This window comes from Macaca thibetana, chromosome 10, assembly GCF_024542745.1.
Source record: "Macaca thibetana thibetana isolate TM-01 chromosome 10, ASM2454274v1, whole genome shotgun sequence".
NCBI lineage: Eukaryota > Metazoa > Chordata > Mammalia > Primates > Cercopithecidae > Macaca > Macaca thibetana.
The window spans coordinates 22401967-22419441 of NC_065587.1; the positions used below are offsets into that span (position 1 = coordinate 22401967).

Sequence of the window (17475 nt, forward strand, 5' to 3'; positions counted from 1 at the left end):
ATAGACCACTCTTCTTTAGGGCTGCTGCAGTTTGCTGGGGGTCTGCTCCAGACCCTAGTTGCCTGGGCTTTTCCCATGCCTGGAGGTATCACCAGTGAAGGCTGTGAAACAGCAAAGATGTCAGCCTGCTCCTTCTTCTGGATGCTGTGTCCCAGGGGATTACTGATCTGTTGCTGGCCCGAACATGCCTGTAGGAGGTGATTGGAGACCCCTGTTGGGAGGTCTCACCTAGTCAGGAGGAATTAGATCAGAGAACTACTTAAATAAGCAGTCTGGCTGCTTTTTGGTAGAGCAGGTGTGCTGCACTGGGGTGGGGGGAGAGGACCTTTCCTTGTCCAGACTGTGTTATCCAAAGCTGGTAGGCTGGAACAGCTCAGTCTACTGAACCACTGAGATGGCAGCCACCCCTCCCACCTGGAGCTGTGTCCCAGGGAGAGATCAGAGCACTGTCTGTAGAACCCTTGCTGGAGTGACTGAAACCCCTGCAGGGAGGTCCTGCCTGTGAGGAGGAATGGATCAGGGTCCCAATTAAAGCACAGTCTGGCCATGACCTGACAAGGCAGCTGTGCTGCGTTGTGGGGGACCCTTCCTCATCCAGACCGTCTGTGTTCTCCAAAGCTGGCAGGCTGGAACGGCTGAGTCTGCTGAACCGCAGAGATGGTGGCTGCTTCTCCCCACAGGAGCTCTGTCCCAGGGAGAGATCAAGGCTCTGTCTTTAGAACCCTGGCTGAAGCGGCTGAAGCCCCCGCAGAAAGGTCCCGCCCAGTAAGGAAGAATGGATTGAGGTCCTGCTTTAGGAAGCAGTCTGGCCACGATCTGGTAAGTCAGCTGTGCTGCACTGTGGGGGACCCTTCCTTGTCGGGACTGTTTGTATTCTCCAAAGCCAGCTGGCTGGAACAGCTGAATCTACTGAACCACAGAGACGGTCGCCACCCTTCTTCCCCGGGAACTCGGTTCCAACTCACGCCTACTCCAGCCTGTTGCCGTTGGGTGGCTGGAATTCCAAGCCAGTGGGTCTTAACCTGTGAGGTGCCATGGAAGTGGGGCCTGCAGAGTGACACTGCTTGGCTCCCTAGATTCAGCCCCAGTTCCTAGGGGTATGCGTGGATGGATCTTCTGCCTTGTCGGGGATTCTGGGGCTGGAGTAGGTAAAACTCGTGGGTGTGCCTGAGCGGCTGCTCTGCGGATACTTCACATAGCTCTGTGTATGGGACCCAAGGCCCTGGTGTCCTGGGCTCATGAGTCGATCTCCTGATCTGCGGGTTGCAAAGATGCATGGGAGAAGTGTGGTTTCCTCACTGCTTCCCTTGGCTGGGGGTGGGGGTTCCTTTGGCTCTGTGCCATTGCTGGGTGGGCCGTCACCCCACTCTGCTTTTTGTCGTCCTCCTTGGATCGAGTTGTTGCCTAGACAGTTCCACTGTGAGGACCTGGATATTTCAGCCGAAGGTGCTGAATTCACTCTCTGCTTCATTCCTTTCGGAGTGCCGCAGAGCGCAGCTTCTTCTGATCGGCCATCTTGCAAGAGAAGCTTCTCAAGTTTTAAACGTTTAAAACTTTTTTCCAGTTAAGAAAAATTATGAAAAATTTCAAATATATAAAAGTAGAGAGAATTGTATAATGAACCGATATCAAAAATTGTTTAAATTATAGCTCATAGACAGTCTTATTTCACCTCTAAATCTCTGTACCCACTCCCACTGGATTTTTTTTTGAAGCAAATAACTGACATTATATCAAGAAAGTGTTTTTTTATTAAGAGTGTATCTTCTTCAGAGCTGGAAATGGACAACCTCAAAAGTTGACTGTTGGGTAGTGTGAGTCGAGCATCAGAAAAATGTTGTGTTGGCAAAAGACTGTGCAGTTTATTTAGCAAGCACTCACTAAATGCCTATTAACGTTGAAATGCTGCACTAGGTACTGAGGGTACAGATTTAAAAGACATTGGCCATGCCTTCAAAGAGCTGTCTTTCTAGGAGAGGTTACAGGTAAACACTACCTAACTATAATACAAAAGAGGAAGTGTGGAATTTTATATATATAGGTGTGTGTGTACGTATACACATATGCATGTGTATGTATGTGTATATGAGTATATATATGTGTGTATATATATGTCTACACAAACAGACACATACATGCACACAGACACACACACACATATATATATAGGCTAGTATAGGAATACCTAGGAAAACTGCATAACTCAAAATTACTTGTGATTAATAATTACCTGTTACATATCTCACTTTTACTTGTTTTTAAAAAATATCTTTATGAAGACAGTTACTAAAAAGGCATACCTGAAAGAGGTTACTGAACAATTTGGTTTATATTTATTACACAGTTGAGAGAGAAAATAGTTTTTTTCCTTTACCATATTCATGATCAGATTACTGTAGAACATAGGAAAAGAAATGTATGTTGTTTTATTGCCAGGTTTATATTAAAGATCAAAGTCTGTAAATGTAGCAAATATAACAAATTATTGATTTACATTAGTCTATTGACCAAGTGTAATTGTGAGTGAATTGGAGAAGCTCATCTTTCACTATTGATCCACTCTTTAGCTGGTGTATTTCATGAGCCCAACTCCATAGGAAATACTTCTTTCTGAAGCATGAATTATAGTAGACCTGACACAGTTTCTTGTGAGATAGACTATTATTATTAAACTGACAATCGTGAGATCAGTGCTTGGAATCTGTCACAGGCTGCTACTGACTGGAGCTAATGATTACTTATTAATTTTTGCCAGATACTTCCATTATTTATCAGCATCTTGATAATCTGTAATATGCTTTAAAGTTCTTAGCTAATACTATTACGATTGGCTACAGGCAATATTAAATGTGAAATATCCTTGCTGATAATAATAATAGATTAATATTTTTATGTAACATTTTAAAGTTTAGAGTTCATCATAAATCCCAACAACTCAGTGAGGTAGCATTTATATTATTCTCTTTACATAGCTACAGAAACTGAAGCCTAATGACATTAAGTGAGTTTTTCAAATTTACTTAGTAAATTGTAAAGCTAGTTTTCAAAGTTGTTCATTTATTCAACAAATATTCATCTTTAGTCTGCTTGTGAAAGGCACTGGGGATAAAGATGTGAAAACCCATGATACATCATCCTAAGAGAGAGCCAAATATTAAACTAATCAATCACATAATTATTTAATTATAGTATGGTAAGTGGTGCAAAGGAGTACAACTGGGGATGACAGCATGTGACAGGAGGACATGCCCTAGTGTGGAGGTTCTCTGAGGAAATGTTTCATCTGAGTTCTGAAGAAAGTGGAGGATGTGGGGAGTGTTCCAGGTGGAGGGAGCGGTGTATGCAGCTTGAGGGGAAAGGAATATTGTTAGGTTTAGAAACTGAAATCAGGCAGGTGTGTTTGGAGCACAAAGAATGAGTAATAAAGATGTCTAGTGAGGTAGTCAGGGAATTTCATTCTTTTTAATAGAAAAAAATCAACAAATTGTTTAGTGCCTGCCATCCATGAGGCATTACGTGATGCAGTATGAAAGAATATAAACCTTCAACCTAAATTAGAAAAAAATCTGTCAGGTAGTGTCCAAAAAAAGCCGAAGGTAGTTATGGACTCTTGTGGGTAGTGTGGCATTTGATGATGAATTTTTATTAATAAGATATATAGCCCAAACTAGGATATGCTTGTTTTTAATCCTTGGTTTAAAGATTTAAGGCCTTTCTTCTCACTTTTGTGAAAATTGGAGAATCTTTGCATTATCCAGGATTTCTGCACTGACAGCCTTATTGTCAGAATCTTGTGGAAAGCTCTTTAGAAGGACTTTAGGATGCTGCCTCTACATTTTCTTTTCTGTTTTTTTTTTTTTTTTTTTTTTTTGAGATGGAGTCTGGCTCCGTTGCCCAGGCTGGAGTGCAGTGGCGCGAACTCAGCTCACTGCAAGCTCTGCCTCCCAGATTCACGCCATTCTTCTCCCTCAGCCTCCTGAGTAGCTGGGACTACAGGCTCCCGCCACCACACCTGGCTAATTTTTTGTATTTTTTTTAGTAGAGACAGGGTTTCACTGTGTTAGCCAGGATGGTCTCGATCTCCTGACCTCATGATCTGCCCTCCTTGGCCTCCCAAAGTGCTGGGATTATAGGCGTGAGCCACCATGCCCAACCCATTTTCTTTTATAATTTCTTCAGAAAGGATCTTGCGCGATTCCTACTGTGTTGCTTGTTAGCCAGCCAGTGATATCTAGTGATACTGAAATCAGTTCATGAACATTTTCCAAGCTTCAAGCCTCTCAGGTGCAGGGATAATGGGGATTGTGCTATGCAAGGCAGATACTGGTGCTTCATTGTAGAAACAACTGTTATCTCTTAACAGGTATCAGATGGATTTCCAAGGCTTTAGTTATAGACTATCACCAAAAATAGTAATTCTATTCTGTTTCATTTGTGCAATATGTATGAGAGTCATATATTAACCATGTAAATCTTATAAAGATAGGATGGAAAAAGCATATGCTTTTATGGATACTAGAGAATGCTTTTAGTACCAATCAGCTTTTCAGCTTAAAATATCAGAACACACTTTAAAACCTAAAACTTACTGGCATTAAAAAAAAATTCTTTGCATCAAAAGAGAATAGGTATAAAAAATAAATAGGCAAGTCATGATTTTTAAAAAGCATATTTTCCAACATTGCATAATTATGTTTAAAAAGCAAGAAAAATGGCATAATGCAAAAAGACTCCTGTCCTGTTTACTTGCATTATCATGAAAATATGAACATTTTAATTTTACTTGAAAAAAACTACTCAGGTATTAATTCATATTTTTAAAAATTGCATTGATATATAATATTTTACATATTTATGGGGTACATAAGATATTTTGTTACATGCCTAGAATGTGTAATGAATAAGTCAGGGTATTTGGGATATCTATTACCTTGAGTATTTATCAGTTCTATGTGTTGGGAACATTTCAAGTTCTCTTTACTTAGATCTTCTTTAATTTTTCATTGGAATGACATTCCAGAACCTTTGTGGTCTGACCTCTGCTAAACTTTTAGCTCCAGTTCTTGCTACTTTTTACCTCTAAATTCTTTTTTCACTACATCAAACTCATCACAGTTCCCTTCACATGTCATATCATTTTCTACTTTTACCCTCATTTGCTTTCCTTTGCCTGGAATACCTTACACATCACATCTTCATATGATTAATAACAGGCTCCAGAGTCAGACAGCCTGAGTTTGAATTCATCGAAAGCTTTTAATGTAGTGCCAGTCTCATGATAGGTGCTCAATAAATGTTTGTTTTTCTGATGATTGTATTTACTGCATCCACTGGATTGTGAATTCTTTGGGAACAGTTATTTTGCTCCTTTTCTTGTACACCTAGTTCATAATGTAATGCTTGGCATATAGTAGGTGCTCTACAGATGTTCATTTTATGAGTTTCTGCTCAAGCTTTAGAAAGAGAAACTGAGGAATATTATTCAAGATGTTCAAACTTCATGCCATTAAGAAATACCCTTCTGGACTCTGATGTTTTATCAAATTAGATGTCCTGTTTTGCAAGTTTGCAAGCAAATTAAGGGCAAATATAATAGAGAAGTCGACATCTTTTTTATTCTAACTGAAGAATGCAGCATCTCAAGTGATTGATACATTTCTAGTTTCTCTTCCTCTTGCCTCATTTTGTGAAATTACTGACCAAATCTTTATTTTTTGTACAGTTTTATGAAACTCAGTTTATCAGGAATCATGCAGAAGATTGTTACTGCTAATAAACAGAAATTGTTACTGCTAATGAAAATTATGGGATTGCTGTGATAGGGAATTGTCTATTATAAATGTTAAGCTTTCTGCATATGGTAGTTTTTAATGTAATTAGCTATGTCCTAGCAAGATTGAATATCATTCAAAAGATTAAACTAATCTGAATATTAAGGATAAAGTAGACCTAGATTAGACTGGTTTTACTGTTACTATTTTGTAATCATTTTCTCACTGTAATTATGGATTCTTGTTTAAGAAAAATATTTTTGAAAGATTATTACATGTACTCAACATCGCCTTTGAATTTTTCACTTCCTGTTTTTATTAGCAAAGTGGATAAAGCCATATGGACATAAGGGTTAAAACAAATGATCTTAATACATTTCTGAATCTGATTAATACATGCTATAAGGTAGATGAACCTTGAAAACAGCATTCTAGGTGAAAGAAGCTAGACACAAAAGACCACATATTATATAACTCGATTTATATGAAATGTTCACAACTGGCAAATGTAGAGATGGAAAGTGGATCAGTGGTTTTCAGGAGCTTGGGGTAGGAGGAAATGATGAATAACTGCTGATGAATGTGGAACTTCTTTTGGGGGTGATAAATAAATTATATTGATTGTGGTGATAGATGTACAATTCTGTGAATATACTAAAATCTAATTGTATAAAAGGGTGAATTTATGGTGTGTGAATTATATCTCAATAAAGTTATTCAAATTCTAGTGTTCTATAGTACTGTAAGATGACTATAGTTAACAGCAATCTATAATTTCAAATAGCTAGAAGTAGTACAGTGACTGTTCACAACACGAAGAAATGATAAATGTTTGAGATGATGGGTATGCTGATTACCCCAATCTGATCACTATACATTATATGTATTGCAGTGTCACTGCGTACCCCATAAATATGTACATTTTTGTGTGCCAATTTTAAAAGCTCTCCAAATAAATATTTAAAAGATTAAAAATTATAGTGTTGGAATTTACCCAATAAGCTAATTTAGACCTGCAGTCTATGCCATCTTAATTCATGTATGCTATTTTCATACTATATTTTAATTCACACACTATTTTTTTCAAGACAGAAGCAGTGAATTTGTGCTTCATTTTATTTTGAGACCCTAGTAATCTCTGTATATGATATACTTCAGTAAACATTCGTTTAATGAGGATGACCGTTAGTTTACTGTATTGGAAAAATCTGCATTTTTTGTTCCAGAGAAAAAAAGGTATTTTCTTGTTTTAATAGAAATGGTAATTGTAAGATGGGACTAAGAGGCTGTCAACTTGTCTGCCTGCCCTGAGGAAGGTAGCAAATTTTAGTAAATAGAATTTACTATTTACTAAAATAGTAAATAGTATTTATTTAATGAAGGATGTGAAAATTACATAGTTTTCTGATAATTCTTACTTTTTCGTAGTTAATTTTAAAGTAGCAAAGTTTACTTTTCCTTTTAGATACTTGAAACTGATGAAACATTCTGAAATTTCTCATTTATTTTCACATTTTTTCACAGTCACATCTTCGTGACCAGTAATCTTGCAAGGGAGAAAGAAAACATTTTTTGAATGAATTTATTATTTTATTTTATCTTTCTAGAGATGGGATCGATCTCTCTCTGTTGTCCAGGCTGAGTGTAGTGGTACAATCTTGGCTCACTGCAACTTCAACTTCCCAGGCTCAAACAATCCCCCAACCTCAGCCTCCCAGGTAGCTGGGACCACAGGCGTGTGCCTACACCTGGGCAATTACAGTTTTTTTTTTTTTTTTTTTGTAGAGATGGGGTCTTACTGTATTGCCCAGACTGGTCTCAAACTCCTGGGCTCAAGCAGTCCTCCCACTGCAGCCTCCCAAAGTGCTGGGATTACAGGTGTGAGCCACTGCACTCAGTAAATAAATTTATTTATGAATAAATTGTCAATATATTGGCCCAGTAAAGAGAGAAATTACATTTCTCTACATTTCTTATAGAAGTTCACAACTGGAACTGCCCATATGGTAAATCAGTAAGAATGAACTCCTATGAAATGTATGCTTATTCTGGAATATTGTAGGGACTTTTCCGGGGGCTCTTTGGGATCCAGAATTATGATTAGATGCTCTTAACATGCTCACGTTCCCTCAGATCGAAAAATGGTTTTGAACAAATAGGACTTTTACAATGTAATCATTTTACTGTGAAACCGAGGGAGCCCCTTTCGGTAAACATTGAGTATCATTTCAAGTGAAACTTGGATTTAGGTTCTATCAAAATACAGTAGAAATAAAGGATTAACATATGGACTTTTCCTTGAAGATACTCTCCTTGTCCCTATTTATGTCTTGTTTAGGGAGTACTCCAAAATAGTTTATCTCAACTTACATTTGAACACATTTTAGAATGTATTTGAGATTTCATAATTTAAATTTTTCTACTGTGTCACCTGTGTAAGGACAAAGAAAACAAAGTGATCTGCATTTGCTGTATTCATGGCTGCGAACAGTCTTAGAATGATTTGCTCTTTGTTTTATTAAAGGAAGATAGGCTCCTGATGTGAGAATTACCACCAATTTCTTGCTACCACTACCACTTCCCACCTTTTTTGCCTTTTTTTTTTTTTTTAAATGGAAGGCTCAGGTCAATGTTCTATTTCGTTGACAACAGCCAGTTTAAGATGGAATGTTAGTCATTCTTCTGTGAAAACCTTGGCTACTCTGTCACTGGAAATTTGTGTCTTTATAAGACTCTAGCCCTTCCCCCATGTTACTCAGCCCCCACTCTTTCTTCTCTTCCTTTGCTAATTGTTCCAGCTTCAAAATTACCATTAAAAATTATAAATTTAGTTTATTAATTGAAAATTATATGAATTTTCAGTCTAAAATAAAATATTCAACCTGACTTTTAAAAAGCAGGCATCCTCAGCCCTATTCCTCACTCCTCCCAGAAGCAAACACTTTTCAACTCTTGTAACTTGTTCTATTTGAATTATAATGTTACTGATTTTTCAGTTTTAGCAGTTATTTATTGATTTTTAGTTACTGAAGTTTAAGATTTAACTCATACCTCTTGTCTCTAACACCTACATAGGTATTTCTGATCCCCTAGCTGCCCACTGTAGTTTTATTGTAATTTTGGTTAGACGAGTGCTTCTCATTTCTGGCTATACATTAGAATCACTAGCAAACTTGAGTGAACAAATCTAGATGCCTGAGACTCATCCTCACAGATTCTGCTTTATGTGTTTTGGGGAAGATCCTGGGTATCTGTGTTTTTAAAGTTTTCAGTTACTTCTAATGTGCAGCCAGGTTTGAGAACCACTGAGTAAATAATAAATAAATCAGTATTTATTATGACTGTGTAAATGCTTTGCATAGCTGAGCTATGTAATAAGTCATTACTTTTCCTTTCTTGCTCATATTTTCCCCCTAGTGTTAAGAAATAATTTATTTTGTATTTGTTTAGTTTTCTATGTACCTTTTTATACATTCAGTAAAAGTATGTCGAACTTCTACTCTATGTTAGGGATATAGCTGTGAACAAGTAGATTAAAATTCTCCGTGTTCTCCCAAAGTCTAAGGGGGAAAAATGTACAGTAAACTAAATAAAATACATAATATATTAGATATCAGTAAGTTCTGTGGAGAATAATAAAGCAAGAAAGGAGACAAAGGAATATTGGAAGTAAGGTGGGGTTACAATTTCAAATAGGGTCATTAGGGAGGACTTTGTCAAGAAGATGATATTTAAGTAAAGGCTTGAAGGCTATGAAAGAGAGATTCACACAGATATCTGGGGGTAAGGGTGTTCTCAGTGGGATTCATAAGTGCAGTGGCTTGAGGTGGGATCCTGCCTCATGTTCTTGAGTAGACAGAGGCAGTGTGTCTGGAGCAAATGAGGAGGAGGACCAAGGGCTAGATTGGGTAAGACCTTATGAGGCTATTGTCATGATGTTTGCTTTCATTTGGAGCTGGATGAGAAGTCTTTATAATCTTCTAAGCAGAGGAATTACTTTATCTGACTTAGGGTTTGAAAAGATTTCTCTGGCTTCTGCTTGGAGAGTAGACTGGAGAAGGCAAGGGCAGAGTAAGGAGCCTGTTGGTAGGCTAAGGCAGAACTTACACAAGATATGATGATGACCTGGACAAGGGTGGTAATTAGCAGTGGCATTGGCGAAAAGTGGTCAAGTTCTGGGAAATTTTTTTTTTAGCTACCATATTAACTAATTGGAAATATTTTTAAAGGTAGAACCAACAGAATTTTCTGATGGATTGGATATGGTATGTGAGAGCAGAAGAAGGGTCAGTGGTGTCTCCAAGGTTTTTGGCGTGAATAATTGGAGTAATGGACTTTTAGCTAACTACAATGGCAAAGACTGCCGGGGAGCAGATATTTTTGAGAGAGATCTGGAGCTTGGTTTTGGACACGTTAAGCTTAAGATATTTATTACATACCTAAGGGGCGGGGTTGGATATAGCAATCTGGAGTTCAGGGAGATGATAGGGCCAGAGATACGCATTTATAGATTCATATAAAGTGAATAAACACAAGTGAACGTAGTATAAATGGTAAAGGGGTCCACTGACTGAAACCTGGAATACTCACGTGTGAAGAGATTGGGGAAATAAGGAGGATTCACCAGAAGAAACTGAGAAAGACCAAGCAGTGATGTAGGAGAAAAACCAGGAAAGCTTGGTGTATCCTGGAAGCCAAGTGAAACTGTTTCAAGCAGGGCGCGATCAGGCTATAAGATGCTGCTAATGGATTTAAGTTAATATGAGAACTGAGGATCGACTATTGGCTTTAGCAGCATGGAGCTTATGAATTGACGGGAGCAGACTCAGTGGAGTGGTGGGGTGAAAGTCTGTTTGGTGTGTGTTTAAGAGATGATGGGAAGAGAAAATTGGAGATGAGGAGTATATTATGAATTAAGTCCTCCAAATCTACCTAGTTGTGTTAAACTTATATCAATATGTTCAAACACAGGAGGCATTTGAACAATTTTATCTTCTTGAAGAAATCTCTCTGGGCTGGAGACTTCTGATCTGCTCCAATTAGAATGGATTATTTCCACAACTATTGTCCTGAGATCTTCATTTACCATCAAGCAAGGAATACCTTTTATCCCCTTATATTTAATTCACTATTTTTTGTATCCCATAGTTTCTTTATTGTTTTTGAGTTACATATTCTTTAGCAGTTTTGTGAGAAATGGAGCATGGGAAGAAAAACTTTAAAACCTTGTATGTCTGAGAATGTCTTTATTTTACTCTAACAAGAGATGAATAGTTTGAATGATTGTAGTACTTAAGGTTGGGAATAATTTTCCCCTCTGAATTTTGGAGGAACGGATTCAGCCATTGCCCTGTTCTCTTTTTGCTGTTGAGAATTCTGATGTACTTTAAAATCTTGATCCTTTATATGAAAACCTTCTTAGTTCTGGAAGCTTATAGAATCTTCTTTGTCTTCAGTGTTCTGAAATGTAACAGTATGCTCTAGGGAGGCTCTATTTTCACCATTTGTGTAGGTTACTTAATGGACAACTTCCAATCTAAAAACTCATGTTGTTTAATTTAGAAAAATTTCTTTGAATGATTTCTTTAATGATTTCATTTTCACAGTTTTATCTGTTTTCTAATTTCCTTGAACTATTTTTATTCAGATATTGAATCTCAGGAGATAATTTTCTCATATCTCTCTTATTTTCCACCTCTCTTGTTACTTAATCTGTTTCCTGCAACATTTCTTCCATTTTAATATTCAACCAGAATTCTTCTGGTTAGTTTTTTATTCCTATCTTTTTATTTCTAAAATTTTTGCTATCTGATTATTCCTTTTTTCCCTAGTATCCCATTCTTGTTTCATCAATGCAGTATTTTCTCATCCCTCTGAGGATATTACAATTGTTTTGAATTTTTTTCTTCTTGAGTCAGTTTGTTCCTGTTTTCTTTCCTTTCCTCTTCCTTTCCCCCTTCCTTTCCTCCTCTTCTTGTTTCCTCCTTCTATGTTAAGTCTGTGTCTTTTATATTCAGATGCATTGTTTTTTTAAAAGATAAACTGAAGTGTATTAGAATTTTAGAGTTTGAGCATGAGTTTGACAATTCATGAATTGTGCAGAGCCAGAATGCAATCAGTACAGGGCTTCACAAAAAGGGCATGAGGGGAAGGCTTTTATAGGATGAACAAGGAAGCAAGGTAAATAATTCTTTCCAGTGGAAAGTCTCTAGTGAGGGGTTAGTTGGCAGTTTCTGATTGGTTAAGCTTAAGTGGTGGAAAGTCTCTAGTGAGGGGTAGTTGGCAGTTTCTGATTAGTTAAGCTTAAGTAGGGGAAAGTTCCTAGTTAGAGATTAGTTGACAGTTTCTAATTGGCCTAGACTATGACCATTTACACTGAGCTGAGTTTTAGTTTGTGTAAGTAGGAACCCAGGATGCTGGAACCATCTTAGATTGATGGCCTCCCAATTAATTATTGTAACAGCTCAAATGCAGATGATCCTTGATTTTTGTCTAATATTTAAGAGTGGAGTAGATGCTGGTACTGTTTCTTGGTGTCTTCACCACAGGGTGAATGGATGGACTGTTAGTAGGAACTCCTGATGTGAGTCTCTTTAGATCTTTCCTCTTGTGTTTATCAGATTATTCAGCAAAGATTATTTCAGTTTCTGGCCCAAAGGGTATTCTTCTGACTGCTAATGCTCTTGAAGTCAAGTTGGAAGAGGAGGTTGTAAAAGACTTTCAACATTTATTAAGTAAACTTTCAATTAATTCCCATTTTCATGCATTATCTTACACTTAACTGTTCCTGTGTTCTTTATATCAGAAACCCTCTCTTTTAACTTCTCCAGAGGATAAATCTTTGGCATCTTCTGCTGTGATAGGGAGAGTAGATATTATATTGTTTGAAAATACTACTTTTTAAACTTTTCATCATGAAAATTTCAAGCATATTTTGATATACAGAGAGACAAGTACAGAGACAAGTACAGAGAGAATAGTTTTCATGTACAATTACAGACTCAAGGCCAGTTTTGTTTTATCTATTATTTTGAAACAATCTCAGACATCACTATTTAATTCATAAACATTTTAATATGTATCTCCAAAGGAAAAAGACATTTTTAAAGAACAAAGGCCATATGGCTGCAGCATTATCACCCCTAGATATAATTAACAATAATTTCTTAGTATTATCAGATAGTTTAATCATTGTTCAGATTTTCCTGATTATCTCATTAATGGTTCTCCATTCTCACCCCACAGTGTGTTTGTTTGACTCAGAATCTAAATTAAGATCCTTGTTTTGGTTACTTTGTCTCTTAAATTTTATAATATCTTTCTATCTTTCCCTTCGCAAATTACTTGTTGAAGAGACAGGATCAATGATACAGTTTTTCACTGTTTGGACTTTGCTAACTGCATCCTTGTGGTGCCATTTAATGGTGTCCCTTCTATTTCCTAGAAACTGATAGGGAGATCAGATGCCTTGTCAGAATCATAATTGCAATATTTTGGGCAGGGGGCAGAGGGAGGACAACACTGTCTCAGAAGTATTGTTGTACTTCTATCATAAGGCACTAGTATCTTGTTTTTTCTTTTTGTGATGTTAGTTGCCAATGTTAGTTGCCAATCATTGCCTAGATCCTAAAATTAATTTGGGTTTACAAAATGAAGATATTCTAATTATTTCATTCCATCTGCATTTATTAGGTGGAAAACATCTACAAAACAATGTCACCAGCTGTTTGGTAACTTGTGATGTGGTTCCTGTAGAAAGACAGAATGAATGTTTTTTTCCTTTATTTTCCTGTTTTCACAGTAATGAATTGGTTTCTTTACATCCTTCAAAGGGGAGCAGTGATTTTTAAAATTTAATTTAATTTTTTTTTTTTTTTTTTTGAGACTCAGTCTTGCTCTGTCGCCCAGGCTGGAATGCAGTGGCATAATCTCGGCTCACTGCAACCTCTGCCTCCCGGGTTCAAGCATTTCTCCTACCTCAGCCTACCGAGTAGCTGGGATTACAGGCACTCCCCAGCATGCCTGGCTAATTTTTGTATTTTTAGTAGAGGCAGGGTCTTACCATATTGGCCAAGCTGGCCTTGAACTCCTGACCTCAAATGATCCACCTACCTTCTCTTCCAAAGTGTTGAGATTACAGGCGTGAGCCACTGCACCCAGCCAAAACTTTTCTTTTTTTTTTTTAGTATCATGAACCCTTGGACTTAAATGGATTTGGTGTGTCAATCTATTGTCCTTTTCATTGCTCAATCTCTGGGCCATTAAGCCTCTTTAAATTGACTTCTGAGTCATTTTGAGGTGACTCCACTGGTCTTTGGAAACTGTCTTACTTTTTGGAATGACAAGATGTTTTGGGAACATTTCGTGTATTTTCTGCTTCAGACGTGGAATCAACTATTCCTTAGAGGAATTTTGTTCATTTTTGGAGAAAGGAAATTTAGAGACCACAGTCTACATGCTAAGGGCTAATTGATTCTTAAATAGACTTTAAACCAATCCTATTTTTAGCCCTATCTCCTCATCTTTTTTAGAGGTACTTGGTATTGCTACTTCCCAAAACTTTAGGAGATTCTTAAATGTGAATTGGTTGTTTCTTAACTTTCTCCTTTTTGACTTAAATTTCTTGAATCTGCTCGGTATATTATCACTAGTTCATTGACTTTACAGCTTCAAAAATTGCCCCTTTTTCCCTTCCTGTGTTTGTTTGTTTGTTTGTTTGTGTTTTGGTCCTTGTGGGTTTATGACTTTAAATAAAATGTCTCATTTTAGTTTTAGAGTTTGTGCTAAATACTTTAATTGTTATCTTTAACTAGAAGCCATCCATTCATTAACTTCTTTTTTTTTAATATTCAAATAAGTGTATTATTTATTAATGAAGTGAGGGAACTATTTACATGCACAGAAACATGGATAAATCTCAAAATCATTGTGATGAATGGAAGAAGCTAGACACAAAAGAGTACATATGATATGATTCTATTTATATGAAGGTCAAGAAGAGATAAAACAAATCTATAGAAAAGAAATCATAACGATGTTTTCCTTGAGGGAACTTTCTGGGGTGATGGAAACCTTCTGTATCTTCCATAGGGATATGGATTACTGGGTGATGTATTTGTCAATGGCTATTATAGTAGTAACATTTAAGATCTGTGTACTTTTAATTGCATGTAAATTATATTTAGTAAAAAATTAAAGGAGAATTATGTGCATAATTGCTACATTTTAAAATCACTGGTTTCATTACTTCTTATGAGCAACAGTTTGGCTATCTTGATTTCACTTCTTCAGAGCATCTAATAAGCTATTTTCTTAAACCAAGGCAGTACTCTCTTTAAGAGAAACTCTCTAAAAGTATCTTTTGTCACCTAATTTCAGTAAGAACAGGAAGAGAGGGAAAGAAATAGGATGGAGAGAAGCAAGTGGGCAAGAAGGAATGACAAAGTTGAAGATTTCATAGATTATTCCTAAGCTTAAAGGCTTGATGGTTTTATTTCCCCCCCTAAAAAAAGCTTCTCAAATAAACTTCTTGAATATTCCAAAACTTCTTGAATAAACAGCTTAAACTACTATATGATTGACTTAGGCTTTAGGCAAAGAAGCATTTCTAGTGATATCAGAGGATTTTTTTTTAAGTGCATAGTATATAATGGTGATTTTTATTTGACTTATATCTGTTGTGGAATATCAGCCATTTTTTCTCTGACTAGAGAAATTTTAAGTTAGTGGGGTAAATTGCTTAGAAGACAACTGCACCATTTACTCAATAAGGGAGCCTAGGATCTGGAAACAATGCCTCAGGCTGTTGTCAAGCCTACACTTCTTTGAGATCATCTTGTGGTCTTCTATTAAAGTCTAGCAGTGGAATTATTATATAAACTTTCAACTGCATTCAGTTGAGCATTTATTTGTTTATCTTACTATTTGAATAGTCCAAATAACTGTGTATGGTGGCCTTTAGTTCTGTCCACTAGTATTTCTGGTTCTTTTCATTCTGGGCACGTCATAGGCTTGTACTTCTCTACTCCCTTGAAGTTATGAGTGGTCATATGACTTGTTCTGATCAAAGGAATGTGAAAGAACGAGCACACAATTTGCCACGTTCTATTCTGTTGCCTTGGTTGTTGCAGGTGATACAAACTCTTGAAGCTTGCATCCCTGAATGATGACTACAGAGCAGAGCAATGGGGGTGCAGTGAGATCAAGAAAAAAAATGTTGTTCCTTAAAGCCATGAGATTTTGGGATTGTATCACTTTGGTATAACCTAGTAGGATGGTTAATACTGAGTGTCAACTTGATTGGATTGAAGGATGCAAAGTATTGATCCTGGGTGTGTCTGTGAGGGTGTTGCCAAAGGAGATTAACATTTGAGTCAGTGGGCTGGGAAAGGCAGACCCACCTTAATCTGGGTGGGCACCATCTAATCAGCTGCCAGCACAGCTAGAATATAAAGCAGGCAGAAAAACGTGAAAAGACTAGACTGGCCTAGCCTACATCTTTCTCCTGTGCTGGATGCTTCCTGCCCTCGAACATCAGACTCCAAGTTCCTCAGTTTTGGGACTCGGACTGGCTCTCCTGGCTCCTTAGCTTGCAGACAGCCTATTGTAAGACCTTGTGATCCTGTGAGTTAATACTTAATAAACTCCCCTTTATATACTTATCTATCCTATTAGTGCTGTCCCTCTAGAGAACCCTAATACACCCAGCCTTTTTTTTTTATTTTTTAGATTAATGTATATGTTGTATTTATTTATTTTGCCTTTTGGGAGATGAGATCTCACTATATTGCCCAGGCTGCTCTTGACCTCCTGGGCTCAATCAGTCCTCTCACCCCAGCCTCCCACGTAGCTGGAACTACAAGCATGCACCACCATACCTCTCTTGACTAATATACATTGAATATAAGTGTTACTACTTAGTTTCTAAGAAAAATATCCTACCGTTTTCTCTGATTCCTGTGCTAGCACCTGGGTAGTTAAGAACAAAAAGATATGGATGATTAATTTTGAAAAAAAATTTTATGGCTATTTTAAAAGTCAGTCTTCAGTTTATAAAGGATGCAATTCTAAAATGCTTTCAGGGTGAGATTTTTGAGGAATATATCTTCATATCTTTGATAGTTATGGTTGTATCATAGGAACAGAAATAAAGCTTTTGAATTCGGACTTATGGAGGAAGAATAATTTTTTTTTTTTAATTTTTAATTTGTTTTTTAGAGATAGGATCTTGCTGTGTCACCCAGGCTGGAGTGCAGTGGCATGATCATAGCTAACAGAAGCCTCGAATTCCTGGGCTCAAGCGATCCTCCTGCCTCAGCCTCATAAGTAGCTGGGACTATAGGCATGCCCTACTGTGCCCAGCTAATTTTTAAATATTTTGTACATACAGGGTCTTGCTTTATTGCCCAGGCTGGTCTCAAGCTCCTGGCTTTAAGCATTTCTTTCCCCCAGCCTCTCAAAGTGCTGGGATTACAGGCATGAGCTACTATGCCTGGCCAAGTAATGATTTTTTAATATTGAGGGACAATATATTGCTCTCATGGGAAAAGCAATATACTTGGAAGTTTAAATCTGTTGGGGTTTTGTTTTTTATTCTGTATCTTGCTCATGGTGGCTTGTCTCCTTACATGGTTTAGTGATTTAAAAAAATACCAAGTACATATTTAGTTGAACTTAATCTGTGAAAATCCTAATGGCCTAAATT

General features: G+C 37.1%; 1 protein-coding gene and 1 long non-coding RNA gene across 5 annotated transcripts in view; both read left to right on the forward strand.

Moving 5' to 3' along the window:
- The window catches only part of TTC28 (tetratricopeptide repeat domain 28), a 723416-nt gene that overhangs the window by 184308 nt on the left and 521633 nt on the right, over positions 1 to 17475 (forward strand). The gene's annotated exons all lie outside the window — the stretch shown is intronic.
- Positions 1 to 17475, forward strand: part of LOC126963996 (uncharacterized) — a 58406-nt gene that overhangs the window by 11629 nt on the left and 29302 nt on the right. For both annotated transcript variants that reach the window (XR_007729276.1, XR_007729277.1), the window contains one exon: positions 1 to 17475. This exon is cut by the window's right edge and continues 29302 nt beyond it. This is a non-coding gene — a long non-coding RNA (uncharacterized LOC126963996).